Raw genomic sequence first — 20836 nt, 5'->3', positions numbered from 1 at the left:
AACATCAGGGAACATGCTGAGCTGGAACACAATCCATGCCAGACATCCTGGGGTAAGTTAACTATCCTATTTGTACCTTGTGTTTCTCCCATCTAAGGAAAAGAGGATTGCTTTGGAAAAACATTCTGAGAACTCAAAATGAAAGGTGTGTGAGGGTATTGTTTGTGTTGTAGTGCTTGCTGAAAAAAAATTGAGTGCAAGAACAAATGGAATGAAAGGAAGTGGGAAAACAATGGGAAGAGAAAAACTGCTCTTAGCCTTACAGAGTAGGCATTGATTCATGAAAGCAGAAGGATAATTCCTCATTGTAGAGCTCTCAGACAACAGTTAGAATATTCACTTTCAGTTAAAGACTAGAAAAATATCAATGAACTGACAGCAGTCAAAGAAAAGTCAGTTAACAATACAGCAGGGGAATAGCTAAAAGAAAGAAAAAGGGGGAAACAGTGAATTGGTGAAATACTGTGACATAACTGCCAGACTTGTAAAAAATTATGAACTGAGAGAAAAATTAATTGCTTTTGCAGCTCAAGTTCAGGAAGAAGAATTCTCAGACAAAAATAGAGTTGTGGGGTTTTTTCCCCCCAAAACAATTATTATGGAAAATCTTTTTTTATCTGAGATATTATGTAGTTAAAATGGAAAAAGTATTTCTTAAGAACGCTAAATAATGCATTAGAATATTCTGCACAGACAAGATTTAGAGTATCTTTTAGGCCTTCAGGCTTCATGTGGCACAAGTTGCCTGAGTACTGTGTGTAATCATGGTCTTTGAGTGTTGTTAGTCTTGACAACAACTTCTATCATTTTTGTGCATTTGTAATCTGCAGAGAAAAATAATCACAACTATAAAGAAATACTTCTTTTTCTAGTTCTAATATTAATGGCTTTTATAAAGTGAATTATATATTCTGACTTGAAAATTAAACTCCTCTTGTTGAAAGACACCATGCATAGGATCTTGTATGGAAGGACTGTGGTAAGGGATAGTAATATTTTGCACTTGCACAAAAGGATTAGAATAATTAGCAAGTTATACATCTAACTAGTGGCACATGCCTATTTCAGTGAGGAATAAATAGGAAGAGGACTTAGTCAAGGTCACATGGCCTCAATGAGAAAAGTGGAAGCTTTTAGCATAACCAAAGCGCTCTACATAAATTGTTATGTGTTTTTCTTCCTTGTGAAAATTAGGCTGATCAGTGCTGTGCCGATGACTGTACTATGATCGTTCTTAAATTTTGCCCTCTCTTGGATCTCACTGAAGCAAACCAGGACACTGTGCTGGCCTGGAGCAGCCCGGACGTTACTTTGCTGCCCAGAGCGGTTCCATGTGACGCAACCCTGGTGAACATTAACCGGGCAGGGCTGCGGGGCTGCTGCCCAGGCACACACCTCCCGCGTGCCCTGCTTGGCACGGACATCCCCGTGTGCTGCCAGCGCCAGGCTGTCTGCTCCTGCTGCTCCTGCTGCTCCGGGGCCGGGAGCTGGCTCACCTCTCCGCCTGCCAGGCAAAGGCACAGCCGCTCTCCCTCTGTGTGCACCTCCTGTTCCTGCAGGACGCACAGAGGGGCTGCGCCCGCTCCCGGGGATGCTGCGCCCGCTCCCGGGGATGCTGCGCCCGCTCCCGGGGATGCTGCGCCCGCTCCCGGGGATGCTGCGCCCGCTCCCGGGGATGCTGCGCCCGCTCCCGGGGATGCTGCGCCCGCTCCCGGGGATGCTGCGCCCGCTCCCGGGATGCTCCTGGAGGAAGCACAGAGGGGATGCTCCTCCCGCTCCGCGGATGTTCCCTGTCCGAGCTGCCTTTGCTGTGTGCTCCATTCCACGGTCTCGCTCACTGAGCAGGAAAGAGCGCGGGACGGGGAGCAATTGTGGCAGGAGCTCTTCCCAGCTGTTATTGCCAAAGGGATAAAGGGATGGGAAGTGGGAACACACCACAGGTTTGTGCAACAGGGGTTTTTAAAAGAAAGCAGAGCAGCAAACCTCAGTCCTAAGGCCCTAAAGGTGTTGTGAACACCTGCTGAGCTGCAGCTGGGGAGTGGCAATCCTGTGTATGGCACTTTGACCATGGGCCGTTTTCATTTATTGTTTAACTCCAGTATCTTTATGCATAGAGCCATTATTATGACGCAGTATTTAAGCTGCACTTTGGCTGCTACATTGAGATAATGAGAATTACTACTCCTTTTGAAGTTCTAATAACCTGCTTGCTCCATGTGCTCAGAATGTTCCTGTTGTAGTTTGGGATTATTATGTAAATTCTCTCCCCTGCCACTTAACTGCCCAGGCCAGCGGTTGACAAAAGAAGTAGTTAACTGTTGATCGCTGGGGTGGGGGCAGGTTTGTCTCTTTTGGGGTTTTTTTTTGGATATTCTCCTCAGTCTTGGCTCGGCAGAACGGGGGAGTGGGGACTCCAAGGAGGCAGGCTGCCCTGCTGGTTACTGCTGGGGTTTTCCCTGGCTGTCTTGCCGCTGCCTACTTCGGATTACTTTTTCCTGCCGTGCTGCTACCTGCCTTGGATTTGCTGCTGGTCGCTCGTACCTTTTCTGCTTCTTGGACGGGGAACACAAGGGAAAGAGACTGAGTCCATCTGAAAGCCCACTGCTCGTCTGTTTCGCTGGAGAGGGACTGAAACTCACTCTGCAGCCAGCGAGCTGTGACAAGGACACTTAAGTATAACCTTTTCTCCCGGAGGAAAACCTGCTGGGTTTTTGTTGTTGTTGTTTTTTTTTCCTCTTATGGTGTTGGGGAAGTGGGTTGCACTAGTCTGTTTACATATATATATATAGCAGTTATCCTTCTTGTATTAAAATTCCTTTTCTTAAATTTGATAAAGAGTGGTGTGATTATTGAGGAGGAGGCCGCTCCCCTGCTTGTGGGTAAAACATTTTGGTTTTTCCCCTCAAACCGAGACATTTCTTGGCGCCCAACGTGTGGGGCTTGTAAACAAAGAAGGATAACTGCTATTTTGTGGCACCATGTGGGTCTTGAGCTTAGAGTTCATCAGGACCATCCTGTATAATATATTGGCTTTTTGTTGGTACAAATTCATGCCAAAAGGAGCGGCAGGTTTAAGTCTTATCAACAAATCAATGAGCAAAACTCAAATAGCCGCAATTATTATTGAGTTCTTACTCTGGATTTATGGTGCCATGAATTCGATGCCTTTGGATGTCATGTGGGTGGTGCTCTCCAGGCTGTTTTCCTGCCACAACCTAAGCTGCTACCTCTGGGGATTCAGTGATAATAGTACGGACCCTTGGGAAGGAACAAAGGGGAATCTCTTCTCCCAACCCTTTGTCCATTCCCCATTCAAGTCTGCTACAACAGCTTTTGAGATGTTTAAATTCTCCCTGGATGCCAGAGATATCTTGCTCTTTATGGTTTTTCTGCAGGGTTGTATCCCTGCAGCTTACAGAATGTTTGAAGGTAGGGCCAGGGTTTTTCCAGAATGCATTCAGAAACCTAGCCCAGTGAAGGGGGAAAAGCGAGAGAATAAAACCCCTGATGTCACAGTGAAGGGAGAAAAGGATGAGGCTAAACCAGGAGGACAGGCCAAGCCTATGGAAGTTGCCCCTATTCAGAAAAGGAAATATAAGACCAAATTAGACCATCCAGCAGACGATGAGGGGGCTGCTGCACCTCCACAGCAAGCAGACCCAGAGCCTGAGATCATCACTGAGTCATTGTCATTTGATAATCTCCGTAGTTTGCGGAAAGACATTGCTCGACACCCGGGTGAGCCCATCCTGACTTGGTTGATCCGAGTTTGGGACCTTATGGGTGAAACCTTACAACTGGATGGTGCTGAAGCCAGGTTTTTGGGGGCTCTGGCCCAGGACGTGGCTATTGAACAGGTGTTCGTGAGGGAATCAAAGCCCCTTTCACTCTGGGCACGACTTCTAACGAGTGTAAGAGAGAAGTTTGTTTATAGAGAAATCCTGCAGGAACATCATATTAGGAAGACTTGGAAGACGATGGAAGAAGGAATTTTACGTCTGAGGGAGATGGCAATGATGGACGTGCTTTTTGGAAGAGGTGGGCAAGCCAATAATGACCCTGACAAGGTCAGATGCACACCACATATGTGGTGGGACCTTTCACGCTCGGGGCCAGCTGAATACACCGATTTCCTGGCATCCATGTATAGGGAAGAGAACCATGAAACAGTGGGCGCAGTAGCAAATAAGCTCCGGATATATGAAAGCATGACCCACAGCCCAATGCAGGCCCGTATTTCTGCTGTAGAGACATTGGTTGAGAGTCTCAAGACGCTGCCTGCAGAGGTAAAAGCGATCAGAGAGGAAATTAGGGAAAGTCTCCAAGTGGCACCAGTGCGAATGAGAACCTCTGAAGTCAGAGCCAGACGCCCCCCAGCCAGAGGAAGTGGACAGACCTCACGAACTGAGATGTGGTACTTCCTGGCCAAACATGGAGAAGACATGGGACGGTGGGATGGGAAACCCACCCGTGCCCTTGCAGCCCGAGTACAAGAACTGAAGGAGAATGGAAGAAGGTCAGTGAGAGTAAGTGCAGTCCCAGTTTCCCACGGGCAAGAATCTGACCCACAGGAGGGCACCTCCCAGGTGTACTCATCGAGAAAAGGTTCTGACCGCTATGACCAGGATCAGTGTTAGAGGGGCCCTGCCTCTAGCCAGGTAGAGGCACGGGACAACCGTGTCTATTGGACTGTGTGGATTCGATGGCCTGGTACATCAGACCCACAAAAGTATAAGGCTTTGGTTGATACTGGCGCTCAATGCACATTAATGCCATCAGGACATGTGGGCTCAGAAACTATTTCTATTTCTGGGGTGACAGGGGGATCTCAAGAGTTGACTGTGCTAGAAGCTGAAGTGAGCTTGACAGGGAGAGATTGGCAGAAACACCCCATTGTGACTGGTCCAGCCGCCCCATGTATCCTGGGCATTGACTACCTCAGGAATGGATATTTTAAGGACCCAAAGGGGCATAGATGGGCTTTTGGAATAGCCACTGTACAGACAGAAGGGATTGAACAATTGAACTCATTGCCAGGTCTCTCAGAAAGTCCTTCTGCTGTTGGACTGTTGAAAGTTGAGGAACAGCAAGTGCCAATTGCCACCACGACAGTGCACCGTCGGCAATACCGAACGAACCGTGATTCTGTGATCCCCATCCATAAGATGATCCGTGAACTGGAGAGCCAAGGGGTGGTCAGCAAAACCCACTCACCCTTCAACAGCCCCATCTGGCCTGTGCATAAGTCTGATGGAGAATGGAGATTGACTGTGGACTATCGTGGCTTGAATGAAGTTACCCCACCGCTGAGTGCCGCTGTGCCGGACATGCTGGAGCTCCAGTATGAACTGGAGTCCAGGGCAGCAAAGTGGTATGCCACTATTGACATTGCTAATGCGTTCTTCTCCATTCCTCTGGCACCAGAGTGCAGGCCACAGTTTGCTTTCACCTGGAGGGGCATGCAGTACACCTGGAACCGACTACCCCAGGGGTGGAAACACAGTCCCACCATCTGTCATGGACTGATCCAGACTGCACTGGAGAAGGGTGAGGCTCCAGAACACCTGCAATACATTGATGACATCATTGTGTGGGGGGACACAGCAGAAGAGGTTTTTCAGAAAGGAGAGAAAATCATCCAGATCCTTTTGGGAGCTGGCTTTGCCATCAAACGGAGTAAGGTTAAGGGACCAGCCCAAGAGATCCAGTTCCTGGGAGTGAAGTGGCAGGATGGACGCCGTCAGATTCCAACAGAAGTCATCAATAAGATCACAGCAATGTCTCCACCTACCAGCAAAAAGGAAACACAAGCCTTCCTGGGTGCCATAGGGTTCTGGAGGATGCATATCCCAGCATACAGTCAGATCGTAAGCCCTCTCTACTTGGTAACCCGTAAGAAGAATGATTTCCACTGGGGCCCTGAGCAGCAACAAGCCTTTGACCAGATCAAGCATGAGATTGCTCAGGCTGTAGCCCTTGGACCAGTCAGGACAGGACCAGACGTACAGAACATGCTCTACTCCGCCGCCGGGAATAATGGCCTGTCTTGGAGCCTTTGGCAGAAGGTGCCTGGTGAGACTCGAGGCCGACCACTTGGATTCTGGAGCCGAGGCTACAGAGGATCTGAAGCCAACTATACCCCCACAGAGAAAGAGATCCTAGCCGCCTATGAAGGAGTCCAAGCCGCCTCAGAGGTGATTGGCACAGAAGCACAGCTGTTTCTGGCACCTCGACTACCAGTGCTGAAGTGGATGTTGTCAGGACAGGCTGCCTCTACACATCATGCCACTGATGCTACCTGGAGCAAGTGGATTGCCCTGATTACGCAGCGCGCCCGTATAGGAAAATCAAATCGCCCTGGGATCCTGGAAATCATCACAAACTGGCCTGAAGGTGAAAATTTTGGTCTAGCAGATGAAGAGGAAGAGCAGGTGACACGTGCGGAAGAAGCTCCACCATACAATCAATTGCCAAAAGAGGAAATACGCTACGCCCTCTTCACCGATGGCTCCTGTCGCATTGTAGGGACTAATCGCAAATGGAAAGCAGCTGTATGGAGTCCCACACGACAAGTTGCAGAAGCTACTGAAGGAGAAGGTGGGTCGAGTCAGTTTGCAGAGCTTAAAGCCGTGCAGTTGGCCCTGGACATTGCTGAACGAGAGAAATGGCCAAAGCTTTACCTCTACACCGACTCATGGATGGTGGCCAATGCTCTCTGGGGATGGTTAGACCGATGGAAGAAAACCAATTGGAAACGCAGAGGGAAACCCATCTGGGCTGCCGATATATGGCAAGATATTGCCACCCGAGTAGAGAAGCTGATTGTGAGAGTCCGCCACGTAGACGCACACGTGCCCAAAAATCGGGCCAATGAGGAACATCTCAACAACCAACAGGCAGACCGAGCTGCGCAAGTGAAAGTATCACAGACAGATCTGGACTGGCAGCACAAGGGAGAGCTGTTCTTGGCTCGATGGGCCCATGATGCCTCGGGCCATCAGGGCAGAGATGCCACTTATAAATGGGCACGAGACCGAGGGGTGGATTTAACCATGGACATTATCTCTCAGGTTATCCACGACTGTGAGACATGTGCTGCCATTAAGCAGGCTAAGAGAGTGAAGCCCCTGTGGTATGGTGGACGCTGGGATAAGTATAAGTACGGGGAGGCCTGGCAGGTTGACTACATCACACTGCCACAGACCCGCCAAGGCAAGCGCTATGTGCTCACCATGGTGGAAGCAACCACAGGGTGGCTGGAGACACACCCAGTGCCTCACGCCACTGCTCGGAACACCATCCTAGGCCTGGAAAAACAAGTGCTGTGGCGACATGGCACCCCAGAACGAATTGAGTCAGATAATGGAACTCATTTCAAGAACAGCTTAGTTGCTACCTGGGCGAGAGAGCATGGCATTGAGTGGGTGTATCATATCCCCTACCATGCACCAGCTGCCGGGAAAGTTGAGCGGTGTAATGGACTGTTGAAAACCACTTTAAAGGCGTTGGGTGGAGGGACTTTCAAACACTGGGATCAACACTTAGCAAAGGCTACATGGCTAGTCAACACTAGAGGCTCTGTCAATCGAGCCGGCCCTGCCCAATCAGAACCCCTTCACACTGTAGATGGAGACAAAGTCCCTGTAATACACCTGAGAGGTATGCTAGGGAAAACAGTCTGGATCAACCCTGCCTCAGGCAAAGGCAAACCCATTCGTGGGGTTGTCTTTGCTCAAGGATCTGGTTCCACCTGGTGGGTGATGCAGGAAGATGGAGAGACACGATGTGTACCTCAAGGGGAACTTATCTCTGGGTAAACGACTCATATTACTGTATTTGTAAACACTTAATTATTTGAAAGAAAATTTAAGTTTAATGTAGAGTATCGGCATGGAAGAGAATTTAGGGGTGGATAATGTTGTAGTTTGGGATTATTATGTAAATTCTCTCCCCTGCCACTTAACTGCCCAGGCCAGCGGTTGACAAAAGAAGTAGTTAACTGTTGATCGCTGGGGTGGGGGCAGGTTTGTCTCTTTTGGGGTTTTTTTTTGGATATTCTCCTCAGTCTTGGCTCGGCAGAACGGGGGAGTGGGGACTCCAAGGAGGCAGGCTGCCCTGCTGGTTACTGCTGGGGTTTTCCCTGGCTGTCTTGCCGCTGCCTACTTCGGATTACTTTTTCCTGCCGTGCTGCTACCTGCCTTGGATTTGCTGCTGGTCGCTCGTACCTTTTCTGCTTCTTGGACGGGGAACACAAGGGAAAGAGACTGAGTCCATCTGAAAGCCCACTGCTCGTCTGTTTCGCTGGAGAGGGACTGAAACTCACTCTGCAGCCAGCTGGGCTGTGACAAGGACACTTAAGTATAACCTTTTCTCCCGGAGGAAAACCTGCTGGGTTTTTGTTGTTGTTGTTTTTTTTTCCTCTTATGGTGTTGGGGAAGTGGGTTGCACTAGTCTGTTTACATATATATATATAGCAGTTATCCTTCTTGTATTAAAATTCCTTTTCTTAAATTTGATAAAGAGTGGTGTGATTATTGAGGAGGAGGCCGCTCCCCTGCTTGTGGGTAAAACATTTTGGTTTTTCCCCTCAAACCGAGACAGTTCCATACCCATGAACAGATTAGGTTGGAACTAGTCTTGTGTGTGAAATTAGTTGTTACTTATTTGTTCACTTATTTGATTATATAATCATTTTATTTCTCCCTGTATATTCTCTGTTGTCTTCTGGTGCAAATCCCTATTATGTCCCATATGTTTTTCCCATTTGTTCCCTGGAATGGTTCCTGTTTTGGCCTGGCAGAACATTGATACAGAGTTAATTTCTGAGGTGCAGAACATTGATACAGAGATGGTCTGAGTAAAATAATTTGAAAAAGTTACCAGGTAGCTAAAGAAAGGGAAGAGGTGATGATGGATTGAATCAGATCTTAAATGTAAGGGTACCTCAGTCTGGTTCCTCCTCTGCATTTCAGTGTGTCGGGTCCAACAGCAGAAGGAAGGCAGTGGCACAACCCCCTGCCATGCTGAGCTCTGAGGCTGCTGACTGTGGGGCTGTGCCAGTGGCCCTGTGCTGGGGCAGTGGTGGCTGTGCTGGGGCAATGCCACAACCCCCTGCCATGCTGAGCTCTGAGGCTGCTGACTGTGCTGGGGCAGTGCCAGCGGCCCTGTGCTGGGGCAGTGGTGACCCGTGCTGGGGCAGTGGTGGCCCTGTGCTGGGGCAGTGCCAGCGGCCCTGTGCTGGGGCAGTGGTGGCCCTGTGCTGGGGCAGTGGTGGCCCTGTGCTGGGGCAGTGCCAGCGGCCCTGTGCTGGGGCAGTGGTGACCCTGTGCTGGGGCAGTGGTGGCCCATGCTGGGGCAGTGCCAGCGGCCCTGTGCTGGGGCAGTGGTGACCCGTGCTGGGGCAGTGGTGGCCCTGTGCTGGGGCAGTGCCAGCGGCCCTGTGCTGGGGCAGTGGTGGCCCCGTGCTGGGGCAGTGGTGACCCGTGCTGGGGCAGTGGTGGCCCTGTGCTGGGGCAGTGGTGACCCGTGCTGGGGCAGTGGTGGCCCTGTGCTGGGGCAGTGCCAGCGGCCCTGTGCTGGGGCAGTGCCAGCGGCCCTGTGCTGGGGCAGTGGTGACCCGTGCTGGGGCAGTGGTGGCCCCGTGCTGGGGCAGTGGTGACCCGTGCTGGGGCAGTGGTGACCCGTGCTGGGGCAGTGGTGGCCCTGTGCTGGGGCAGTGGTGACCCGTGCTGGGGCAGTGGTGGCCCTGTGCTGGGGCAGTGCCAGCGGCCCTGTGCTGGGGCAGTGGTGGCCCTGTGCTGGGGCAGTGGTGGCCCTGTGCTGGGGCAGTGGTGACCCGTGCTGGGGCAGTGGTGGCCCTGTGCTGGGGCAGTGCCAGCGGCCCTGTGCTGGGGCAGTGGTGGCCCGTGCTGGGGCAGTGGTGGCCCTGTGCTGGGGCAGTGGTGGCCCTGTGCTGGGGCAGTGGTGACCCATGCTGGGGCAGTGGTGGCCCGTGCTGGGGCAGTGCCAGCGGCCCTGTGCTGGGGCAGTGGTGGCCCTGTGCTGGGGCAGTGGTGGCCCTGTGCTGGGGCAGTGGTGGCCCATGCTGGGGCAGTGGTGGCCCATGCTGGGGCAGTGCCAGCGGCCCTGTGCTGGGGCAGTGGTGGCCTTGTGCTGGGGCAGTGCCAGCAGCCCTGTGCTGGGGCAGTGGTGACCCTGTGCTGGGGCAGTGGTGACCCTGTGCTGGGGCAGTGCCAGCGGCCCTGTGCTGGGGCAGTGGTGACCCTGTGCTGGGGCAGTGGTGGCCCATGCTGGGGCAGTGGTGACCCTGTGCTGGGGCAGTGGTGGCCCTGTGCTGGGGCAGTGGTGGCCCTGTGCTGGGGCAGTGGTGGCCCATGCTGGGGCAGTGCCAGCGGCCCTGTGCTGGGGCAGTGCCAGCGGCCCTGTGCTGGGGCAGTGGTGGCCCCGTGCTGGGGCAGTGGTGACCCGTGCTGGGGCAGTGGTGGCCCTGTGCTGGGGCAGTGGTGACCCGTGCTGGGGCAGTGCCAGCGGCCCTGTGCTGGGGCAGTGCCAGCGGCCCTGTGCTGGGGCAGTGCCAGCGGCCCTGTGCTGGGGCAGTGGTGACCCGTGCTGGGGCAGTGGTGGCCCTGTGCTGGGGCAGTGCCAGCGGCCCTGTGCTGGGGCAGTGCCAGCGGCCCTGTGCTGGGGCAGTGGTGGCCCCGTGCTGGGGCAGTGGTGACCCGTGCTGGGGCAGTGGTGGCCCTGTGCTGGGGCAGTGGTGACCCGTGCTGGGGCAGTGGTGGCCCTGTGCTGGGGCAGTGCCAGCGGCCCTGTGCTGGGGCAGTGGTGGCCCTGTGCTGGGGCAGTGGTGGCCCTGTGCTGGGGCAGTGGTGACCCGTGCTGGGGCAGTGGTGGCCCTGTGCTGGGGCAGTGGTGGCCCTGTGCTGGGGCAGTGGTGACCCGTGCTGGGGCAGTGGTGGCCCATGCTGGGGCAGTGGTGGCCCTGTGCTGGGGCAGTGGTGACCCGTGCTGGGGCAGTGCCAGCGGCCCTGTGCTGGGGCAGTGCCAGCGGCCCTGTGCTGGGGCAGTGGTGGCCCGTGCTGGGGCAGTGGTGGCCCTGTGCTGGGGCAGTGGTGGCCCTGTGCTGGGGCAGTGGTGGCCCATGCTGGGGCAGTGGTGGCCCATGCTGGGGCAGTGCCAGCGGCCCTGTGCTGGGGCAGTGCCAGCGGCCCTGTGCTGGGGCAGTGCCAGCGGCCCTGTGCTGGGGCAGTGGTGACCCTGTGCTGGGGCAGTGGTGACCCTGTGCTGGGGCAGTGCCAGCGGCCCTGTGCTGGGGCAGTGGTGACCCAGTGCTGGGGCAGTGGTGGCCCATGCTGGGGCAGTGGTGACCCTGTGCTGGGGCAGTGGTGGCCCTGTGCTGGGGCAGTGCCAGCGGCCCTGTGCTGGGGCAGTGGTGACCCTGTGCTGGGGCAGTGGTGGCCCTGTGCTGGGGCAGTGCCAGCGGCCCTGTGCTGGGGCAGTGGTGGCCCCGTGCTGGGGCAGTGGTGACCCGTGCTGGGGCAGTGGTGGCCCTGTGCTGGGGCAGTGCCAGCGGCCCTGTGCTGGGGCAGTGGTGGCCCATGCTGGGGCAGTGCCAGCGGCCCTGTGCTGGGGCAGTGCCAGCGGCCCTGTGCTGGGGCAGTGGTGACCCTGTGCTGGGGCAGTGGTGACCCTGTGCTAGGGCAGTGGTGGCCCATGCTGGGGCAGTGGTGACCCTGTGCTGGGGCAGTGGTGGCCCATGCTGGGGCAGTGGTGACCTGGGCTGGGGCAGGTGGCCCATGCTGGGGCAGTGGTGACCTGGGCTGGGGCAGTGCCAGTGGCCCTGTGCATGTGGCTTTGGGTTGCTTTCTAACAAACAGCAGTTGGTGTGGCTCAGCTTGGTGCAAGTGGGAAGTGCCCAGCAGAGAACTGGCACTCCAGAACACGAGTGGGAGGGTGAAATTCAGGCCTGACGCAGATGCATGTATTTCAGTGACTCCACTCCTGGCACCTCTGGACAGGCAAAGGATGCAATAACACCTTCCCTCAGGTACCCTGGGTACCCAGGAAAAGAGCTGGTGCTGTGATGAGTAACACACAGAAGACATAGGTGAGTGGTATTTATAGCCCAGCTAAAAATAATTTTCCAAGACATTTCCTAGATTGGTGTAGGCTGGTTTCAGTCATGTTTCTTAGTGTTTGCCACTGCCTCCTCCACACCTGATCAGTGACTGACACAGGCTCCTTCCCTCAGCTTTTAATAGGTAAACTTGCTGCTCTAAAATATTTCTCTTGCCTTGTGCAAATTGTGTACTCATTGGCCATGAGTGAGCCCTCAGAGAGACGAGTGTGCTTCAAGACAATTGAAATCCCAATTTTCATTGGGATGAGTCCACAATACAAAACTCCTCACATATTTCTGAGCACCAAGAGCTGCATATTTGGGCAAATGTGGGCCTGGTCTGGTTAAGCAACTGCCCAGGCAGTTCACTGTGATTTTAATAATGCTCAGGAGTGACAAAGCTGTACCCACACAGTCCTAATTGCAAGATATGGTCACAAGTAACAGTCTGGTGTCTTGTATCCAATCAAGGACATTTTGTTGAGTATCTTTTGGTGCCGATTTGAAATATTTCTTTTTTTTTCCGTTGACCACTTTTTAACTGGTGGCACAGAAATATCTGATGTCCATTATTCTCATTGTTGTCCCATTTCTGTATAAAATCATTTCTGAGTCACATGCAAAAATGTATAGACTCCTTTCATTGCCATGACAATGGCAAGGCATGCCAATATTGGTGATGTCTCCTGGGAAAACAGAGGCAATAAAAGCAAAAAACAGTCAGTTGAGGTATTTCATATCTAAATCCCATTTTCTGTAATGCTCCAAAATTATCCTGCATTGTGGAAAAGTAGTTAAGAACAAGCCCTGGATAAATAGCATAGTCTTGTGCTCAGTGTTGGGTCTTGTCCTGGACACTGCATTACCAAAAAAGATCTTACAAAAACAGTGAGAGTGGAATTGGTCATAGCCCTGGTGTAACGTTTGGATCAGAAGGAGATAAAGAGTTAAACGTGGTTACTAAAAATAAAGGATAACCACTAACAGCTTTAGAAAAAAGGTTGATGTTAAATTGCACATTGTTCTTTCATTACCATATCTTCATCTTCATTGCCTAATATTAAAAGTACATTTGATGTGATTACATAACAGTATATTTAAAACTGATAAATAATGCAGCAATTCATGTGAAATAATAGGAAATCATTGATATAAAATAGGTCTCCTAGAGCTGGATGCTACAAAAAACCTGCCTTAGTGAAGCTGGGAAGGAGGGAAGCCAGAGGCTGGGATGTGAGAGGTGTGCAGTCATCGGGAAGGATTATATCTGTTTTAAGAGAGGTGAGAGCACAGAGATAAGGTGTGAATGTCCTGCCGTCAGGGACATTACCTGCTGAACTCCTGCGACGTGTGGAGACTTTTGCCTGTGCTTGCTGTGAAGGAGGGGCAGAGGAGGGATGGTGGTGCCCACTGAATAGCTGTGACTCAGGTATTCCTGGCCTGTGTCTGAGGTTATCCCACAAAACTCTCCTCAATTTTTTTTATTTCCACCCTGCTAATACATTGCTGCAGGTGTCTGGAGGGCTAATCTTTCCTCTGATGTGTCCTCAGGGTGCCCAAAAGAGTTTCAGAAGCCTGTGGAATTTCCAAAGGATGTGAGTGCTTGTCTTGGGTTGAGCTGGCAAAAAGCCAACTGCCCAAGTACAGAAAAAAAGTGTTCCTCCTCCCCCCAACCAGCCAAGAGAAAAAGGAGGGGGAAAAAAACTCCAGACTAGGTTTATGCTTAAACTAACTATATATATTTATACAGAAAAGAGAAAATTAAGAGAAAACTACAAAATAACACACACTTACACAAGTTATATATAACAAGAAATAACCTCCCACTCCCCAATTAATACAAAGTCTATTACTCTAGATCTATATGTACTCTAAAAGACACATAGCAAGAAACAGAAACAACAAAATGTTTCTACTTCCCTGAATTCAAACAAAATGCAAGCAGGGGCAGCAGCAGGAGCAAGGCCTAGCACAGCAAAACAACTCTAGCACGTTTTGCTTGTACTTCAACCATGGTGGAACTGACTAAGCCACTCCCACACACTGGATTTTACCCCTTTTGAGACGACGTGGTAACATGGTATGGAATACAATATTATTGTCTAGAAGAAGTCAGCTGTGAGCTAGCCCAGCCCAGCTCAAGTCAGTTGACAATCCCAGGCCTGGTCTGAACTTTAAAGCCTAAATTTAGACCTATCAGCTAAACCCATAACTGTGCTATGTTTTCATTTAATGATAATCTACTCTCAAATGAGGTGGCTGATTTCTGGTGTTGTCAGAGCAAATGTAGATCTTGTTCCCTTTATTTATAGCCTTATTTTTAGACCTACTGGTACTACTGTAGAGTAGAATGCTGTTGGCTTTGTTTGTGTTCTCAGGAATTTTGACAATACTTCCCTTCTTGCTTAGATTAGACCTCCACATCCTGCATCACTTGCCATCCCAGGTTTTATTTGAGTTGGAGAGGTCCTGAATGCCAGTTGGCTGTAGGTGCAGTCAGGAGCTCAGGCAGTGGGGCTCCAGCTCTGACACTGAGGAAGTCACTTGACTTCTAGATGCTGAGACATCAAAGATTGTGGTTAATAACAAATATTAACAGTTGATATCTAATGAACAAGCTTCATGTGGGAATTCACAAAGATAAATGGCAGTTGCCCTCCAGCATAACTTAAATTCTGAGATCAGTGAACCTCTGGAAACAGCTGTACCCCTGTCCCCAGGCAAAGGGGAAGGTGGGAACTCTGAACTCTCAGTACTGCAGAGTGACTGATGGGCTGTGTCAAGGCTTGACAAATAAAATAAGAAAACCTTGCAGTTTTATGAACTTAATATCTAAGTGTGCATAACTTAACAGCATTAAATACTTGCAAAACTAAGAACTTCTTTGAGAATTGTCCAACCCTTGGCTGCTGGTGGAGCCTGCAAGCCATGAAACGTGCAGTCTCTTGCCGTGGTTAATGTCAGTGTGTGGGTGTGGGGCACGTGGGCTTGTACAAGAGCTGTGCACCTGCTCATCCTGCTCTGTCCTCTGGCAGATCTGCTGCACATTTCTGCATTGAATGTATTGTCATGCATCTGTTGAATTTTTTAGGCTTGTTTTCTTACACAGTATCCTTCAGCTGGCATATCTGAAATACTTCAGGAATGCTTTAAAGTGTTTTTGTAATTTACTCCGTTTTTTGGAGGTGTTTGTTTGTAAAGGTAGTGTCATGAACCAAGAAGCTGCTCATTCACAGCAGAGTTTTATTATGGCTTTAGACAGAAGATAAGCTGGTGCAGTTAGGGGCAAGAAACTAAGAAAAAGTCTTAAAACTTATTGAACAAAAATGGGTTGTCTTGACCATTGCTCTGTGGGTTGATACTGCCATGGGTAAATTGCTAACAGACTTTTTTTCTCGTCCTTTTTTATCTTGGTTGGGTCAAACACCTTTCAAAGGAAAAGCATCTGGGTTTTATTCTGCTGCAAAAAAACTATGAAGCCATGAGCAGGCACCCATCAACAGATGCCTCAGGATGAAAAGGCAAGAGGAAGCACATAGCAATGTGTCCCCAAATACTGTACGACCTTCTGTGGGTCAGGTAATTTTTCAACTACAGGAGATGTCTTTGGGAATCTGTGATGGATTTTTTTCTTTCTTGTATTTCTCCACTCCCTTTTTGAGCCCAGGTAAACTTGTATCACATTTTGTCCTGTGGCAAGGTGTTCTACAGCTTAATTATACATGAATGAAGAAATAATGGCTCTTTTTCTTGTTCTGAATTTGGTAGTTCCACCTGTTACCCTCTAGCTCTTCCACTGGAAGAGACAGCAAACAATTATTCCCTGCTCACTGATTTTTTTGTAGACTTTACCAATCTTTGTAAACTTCCATTAGGTTCCTACCTTAGGCTGGTGTTCCCAAACTTATGCACTCACTCTGTGCACAGTTTTCCTCTTGCTTCTTGTCAGTTCTCCCCTTTCTTTAGTCATTAACAAGTGCACTGATTTGGTCATGGCATCTCTCCTGTTGTAGGACTGTACCCAATCCACGTGGGTATAACAGATTCCTCGTGGTGTTGGTTTTGCCACTGTGGCCTCACTGATCTGGGCACGTCACTGTCGCTGCCACTACCTGAGCCTGCAGCTCCTCACTGGGTACTTTTCTGCTATTTCAGACATGGAATTTCTGTCCCAGTGACACTGTTACTCCTCCTTGTTGTTGTCCTGTACATTCTGTCCAAGGAAACACCTTCTGTGGGTGCTCTCCTGCTTGTGCACTGCTGTGATTCCTTCTGCCCTTTCTGCCCACGCTTTACCCCTGCAGCAGCACCTCATCCTTTCACTGACTGTCCAACACATCCATCAGTATCCTCACCTAAATTTGCATTTCATTCCACTGACCAGTTTCCTTTTTAGTTGCTTTTATGTGAAACCTGTTTTCTGTTTTACTTTGAGAAGACAAATAATGGTTTGGTGATGTTTCCATTCCCAGCACTGTTCAGATGGAGAGACTGAGGGGAGACAACACTGTGGGCTCAGCTGAGGGACAGGCCCTGATCTCTGCCCTGTGGGACCAGGGACAGCACCCAGGGCATGGCTGGAGCTGTGCCAGGGCAGGGTCAGGTTGGATCTCAGGGAAAGGTCCTTCTCCCAGAGGGTGGTGGGCACTGACCAGGCTCCCCAGGGCAGTGGGCACAGCCCCAAGGCTGCCAGAGCTGCAGGAGTGTTTGGATGATGCTCTGAGGCACAGGGTGTGACTCCTGGGGATGGGCCTGTGCAGGGCTGAGGGCTGGACTGGATGGTCCTGGTGGGTCCCTCTCAGCTCGGCACGTCCTGGGATTCCGCGGTGGCAGCGGCGGCTCCGCCGGGAACGCGCTCCCCGGTGCCAGCGCTGTCCTGGGCCAGTGCGCGTTCCTGAGGGAGCCCCGCGCGCGCTCCCGCTCCATCCCCGCGCGCTCCCGCTCCATCCCCGCGCGCTCCTGAGGGAGCCCCGCGCGCTCCCGCTCCATCCCCGCGCGCTCCTGAGGGAGCCCCGCGCGCTCCCGCTCCATCCCCGCGCGCTCCCGCTCCATCCCCGCGCGCTCCCGCTCCATCCCCGCGCGCTCCCGAGGGAGCCCCGCGCGCTCCCGCTCCATCCCCGCGCGCTCCCGAGGGAGCCCCGCGCGCTCCCGCTCCATCCCCGCGCGCTCCTGAGGGAGCCCCGCGCGCTCCCGCTCCATCCCCGCGCGCTCCTGAGGGAGCCCCGCGCGCTCCCGCTCCATCCCTGCGCGCTCCCGCTCCATCCCCGCGCGCTCCCGCTCCATCCCGCGCGCTCCCGAGGGAGCCCCGCGCGCTCCCGCTCCATCCCCGCGCGCTCCCGCTCCATCCCCGCGCGCTCCTGAGGGAGCCCCGCGCGCTCCCGCTCCATCCCCGCGCGCTCCCGAGGGAGCCCCGCGCGCTCCCGCGCACGGGAGGCGCCCCGCGGGCGGGGCCGGCGGAGGGGCCCGGCGCTCTCGCGAGAGCTGCGCGGCGGCCCCGCGAGATCTCGGCGGGTGCCCGCCCGCGTCATGTTTTCCCGGTGACACCGCGGCCCGGGCGGACGCTCCGGGACCCCCGCACCGCTCCAGGACCCCCGCACCGCTCCGGGACCCCCGGAACCTCCCGGCACCCGCCGGGCCCGCCGCCTCCCCGCGCCGCTGCCTGGTGAGCGCTTGGCCGCGCGGGGTGCGAGCAGGGCGGGAGGCCTGGGGGCGATGGCCCCGCAGCGCCCGGTGCGCGGGGGCAGGTGGGGCCGGGCAGGTGGGCCCGGGACGTGCCGGCGCCCCGTTGCTGCGGGGGCAGAGGCACGGGCTCGGTCCAGCGGCGGCTGTTCCTTTCCCTTCCCTTCCGTCCCCGCGGGGTCTGTGCCTGCCCGGCCCCGCAGCGCCCCGGGTGCGGCCGTGCCTTCCCCCCGGGGCCGGGCCTGTGTCCGGGGGGCCGCTTCGTCCAGCCCGGGCTGTGTCTGTGTGTCTGTCTGTGTGTGCCCGGCTGAGCTGCCCCCGTGCCTCCGCACCTGTCATCCCACCGGCGCCCCGTGGCTCGGCTGCTCGCTCTTTCTTGCAATACTGGGAAATTATATTTATGCTTTTGCTTAGCGATTATTTATTTTGTATTCCATAGTGATGGCCTAGCAGGTGCCTTGTGGTGTGTTGTTTTTTTTAGCTGCATATGATTAATTTTCTTTAGAACTTACTATATGCATGCTGCTTTTCCTGTTTTGTTTTTTTGTTTGATTTTTTTGGGGACAGAACCCTTTTGTTGTGCTCTCCCTTTCACAGTGTACATGGAGATTTAATGCAGTTGTTGAAACATCTTCATCTTCTATTGTCACATGTCTGAGCCGATTGTTCCTTCATGGCCTGTGTGATTTGCTGTACCTGGGCCCCTGTGCTCTGTGTACATGTATCATACATGTGTACATGTCTGTGTACACACGCTGGGGTGTCTCCTGAGGCTGATCAGATTTGTAGTTCAGCAGAGTGTTCTGTGCTCTTGGTTCTTAACACCTCCAAGCTGTAAGTTTACACCTGCTGGATTTACTGCTCCTTGCTGGAGGCCCCATGTATTCCACATGTGCTCCATTGCGTGGGAATATGGGACTCTGGGGGACTTGGATCTCCAGGCTGAGCCTCACATACTTAGGGGCAAAACCAGAGTAGGCATTTAACCTGGAAAGGCAGAGTGTGTACCTGGCCAGCCTGCTGCTGCTGCTTCCCAGTGGGCTGGGAGGGGCCCGTTAGTTCTGTGTGAAAGAGCCAAAGCTGTGCCACGTTGTGCCACAGGACAGAAGGGCACTGCCAGGCTCCTGTGCCCCCGCACCCCTGAGGGGTTTGTTGGGTGGCTTTTTGCACAGTGGTTGTGTCTCAAACACCTGGTGGCTCCTTGTCTCCAAATACAAACTTCTACATGTTTGAGGATTTCCTCTCTGTTCTGACGGTGCTATTTCAGTGTGTCATGTATGTTTTGTTCTTTGTCTGAACGTTGAGGATAAACACGTTTTTTGTGTAAGCTGAGGGGGACGTAGGGGTGTGAAAATTTCTTTTTGGAAACTGTGTAGAGGAGGTATTTATCTAATTGTTAATGAAGAATAGTGATATAAAGTATATGACTTATCCTTGGTGTAGTAGAATATAACAGCATTTTTTCATTAATTTAATCTTTTCACTGGAAAATCAGTGAAAGCTGCTTCTGTAATTTCAGAACTGAATTTGATAGTAACTGATTAGGAAAAGGTTTAAGTGAAGTGACTGAACATCTCAGCTGGTTTTTGTTTTTACCAATTTCAGGTAGGCATGATCTCTGTTTTTCAAAGAAAGCAGTACAAGGTGCTCTGCATATTTTAAAAGTATCATTGATGATAGGACTGTTTTATGGGTGGGGAAAGCTCCATGTGAAATTTGTATTTTGGTAGTAAAATTAGTAAGTATATACCTACAAGTACTTTTGTTTAAGACACACTTCTAGTATAAGATTTCTGTCTGTTTTTAGTGTAATTATTCTTGCAATACTTATGGAGTGGAGAAGCATGTTTATCCCCATTTTAGAAATAAGTAATTGAGACAAAAATATGTATTTCAGGAAGACTTGATGAAGGAGGCATTTGATTTCTGGTCACAGGTTGTTATGAAGTCATTATCCTTTCAATACAACTGTCTTCATTTAGATCCTGTAGAGTCACTCATCTTACTCTTGAGGGATTTTTACATTGCTGTGTTTCAGTTACAGGAAGGGAGCTGGTTTGGTGTCCTGGTGTCAGAAGCACCTCGGTGAATGGTGGGCCCTGTGGTGGTTGTGTTGCTTCCCAGAAGTACTCCAAAAATTGTTGGCAGGTTTTCTTCTTGTCTGTCTCCTGTAGTGCCTGACAGTCATGTGGAACATTCAAATCTAGTAGGTGTTTTCTCTTTAGAAGTATCCAAAGTGTCCCTCAGGAAAGGAGACTTTTCTGTGGTGGGGCTGCCTGGATGAACTGGCCGTGCTGCAGCTGCTCCTGGGCACTGGGAGCATTGGGAGGTACCCTTGTCAATTCTGAATGGCAAAAACCCAAATCCCAGGGTGGGACCCAGTGGCCATGGAGTTTGCCAGGCAGCAGCAAGTGTGGCTGTGCCCTTGGAACTGGCCAGGTGTGTTCTCTGCCCTGGACTGCCTGTTGGGATTGACTTGATGGCATCAAGTTGGTTGGGAGTGAATTCAGGTCACTCAAGCAATCACATTCTCTGCTGGAAGCTGGAGATAATTTGCTGCTCCAAGAAGAGCCTGCAGTGTGAGTCCTCCTTACTACTATTAAATTTTTTTTGCTGTCAGGTCTGTATGATACAGAAATTTCATTGTCAAAACATTTCCTTCTAAATGCGTGAATTTATACAACAGAAGTTTCTTTTTCAGTCAGTTATGCTGGGAGTGCTCTGAGGCAAGAACTGTAAATGTGAACAGGAAATGCTGGCATGGAGGGGCATCCACGGCTGGCTGGGCAACCACCCTCCTTATCTCCAATAGAAACCTGCCCATTTTCGATTTAAAACCCTTTCCTCTTGTCCTGGCACCACAGGCCCTGATAGATGTTCTCTCTCCATCTTTCTTACATCCCCTTTCTATACATGTGCATATTTATGTGTATATCTGTATATATCTATATCTGTATATGTAAAGGCCACAGTCCAGCTTTCCCCTTCCATCACAGCTGACCTGAAATGAGTTTGAGTTTTGCCTGTCTGTCCATATGG

General features: G+C 51.8%; 1 protein-coding gene across 10 annotated transcripts in view; it reads left to right on the top strand.

Moving 5' to 3' along the window:
* The window catches only part of HERC1 (HECT and RLD domain containing E3 ubiquitin protein ligase family member 1), a 123025-nt gene continuing 102189 nt past the window's right edge, over positions 1 to 20836 (top strand). For 8 of the 10 annotated variants that reach the window (XM_071568807.1, XM_071568809.1, XM_071568806.1 and 5 more), the window contains exon 1: positions 17622 to 17780. The gene's annotated coding sequence lies outside the window, so the exon portion shown is untranslated. Of the gene's footprint in view, positions 53 to 15642; positions 15698 to 17621; positions 17781 to 20836 lie in introns of those variants that run through there. The other 2 variants (XM_071568799.1, XM_071568800.1) reach the window with 2 other exon arrangements.

The sequence above is a fragment of the Pithys albifrons genome, chromosome 13, assembly GCF_047495875.1.
Source record: "Pithys albifrons albifrons isolate INPA30051 chromosome 13, PitAlb_v1, whole genome shotgun sequence".
Taxonomy (NCBI): Eukaryota; Metazoa; Chordata; class Aves; order Passeriformes; family Thamnophilidae; genus Pithys; species Pithys albifrons.
This window is presented reverse-complemented; position numbering and strand designations above follow the sequence as displayed.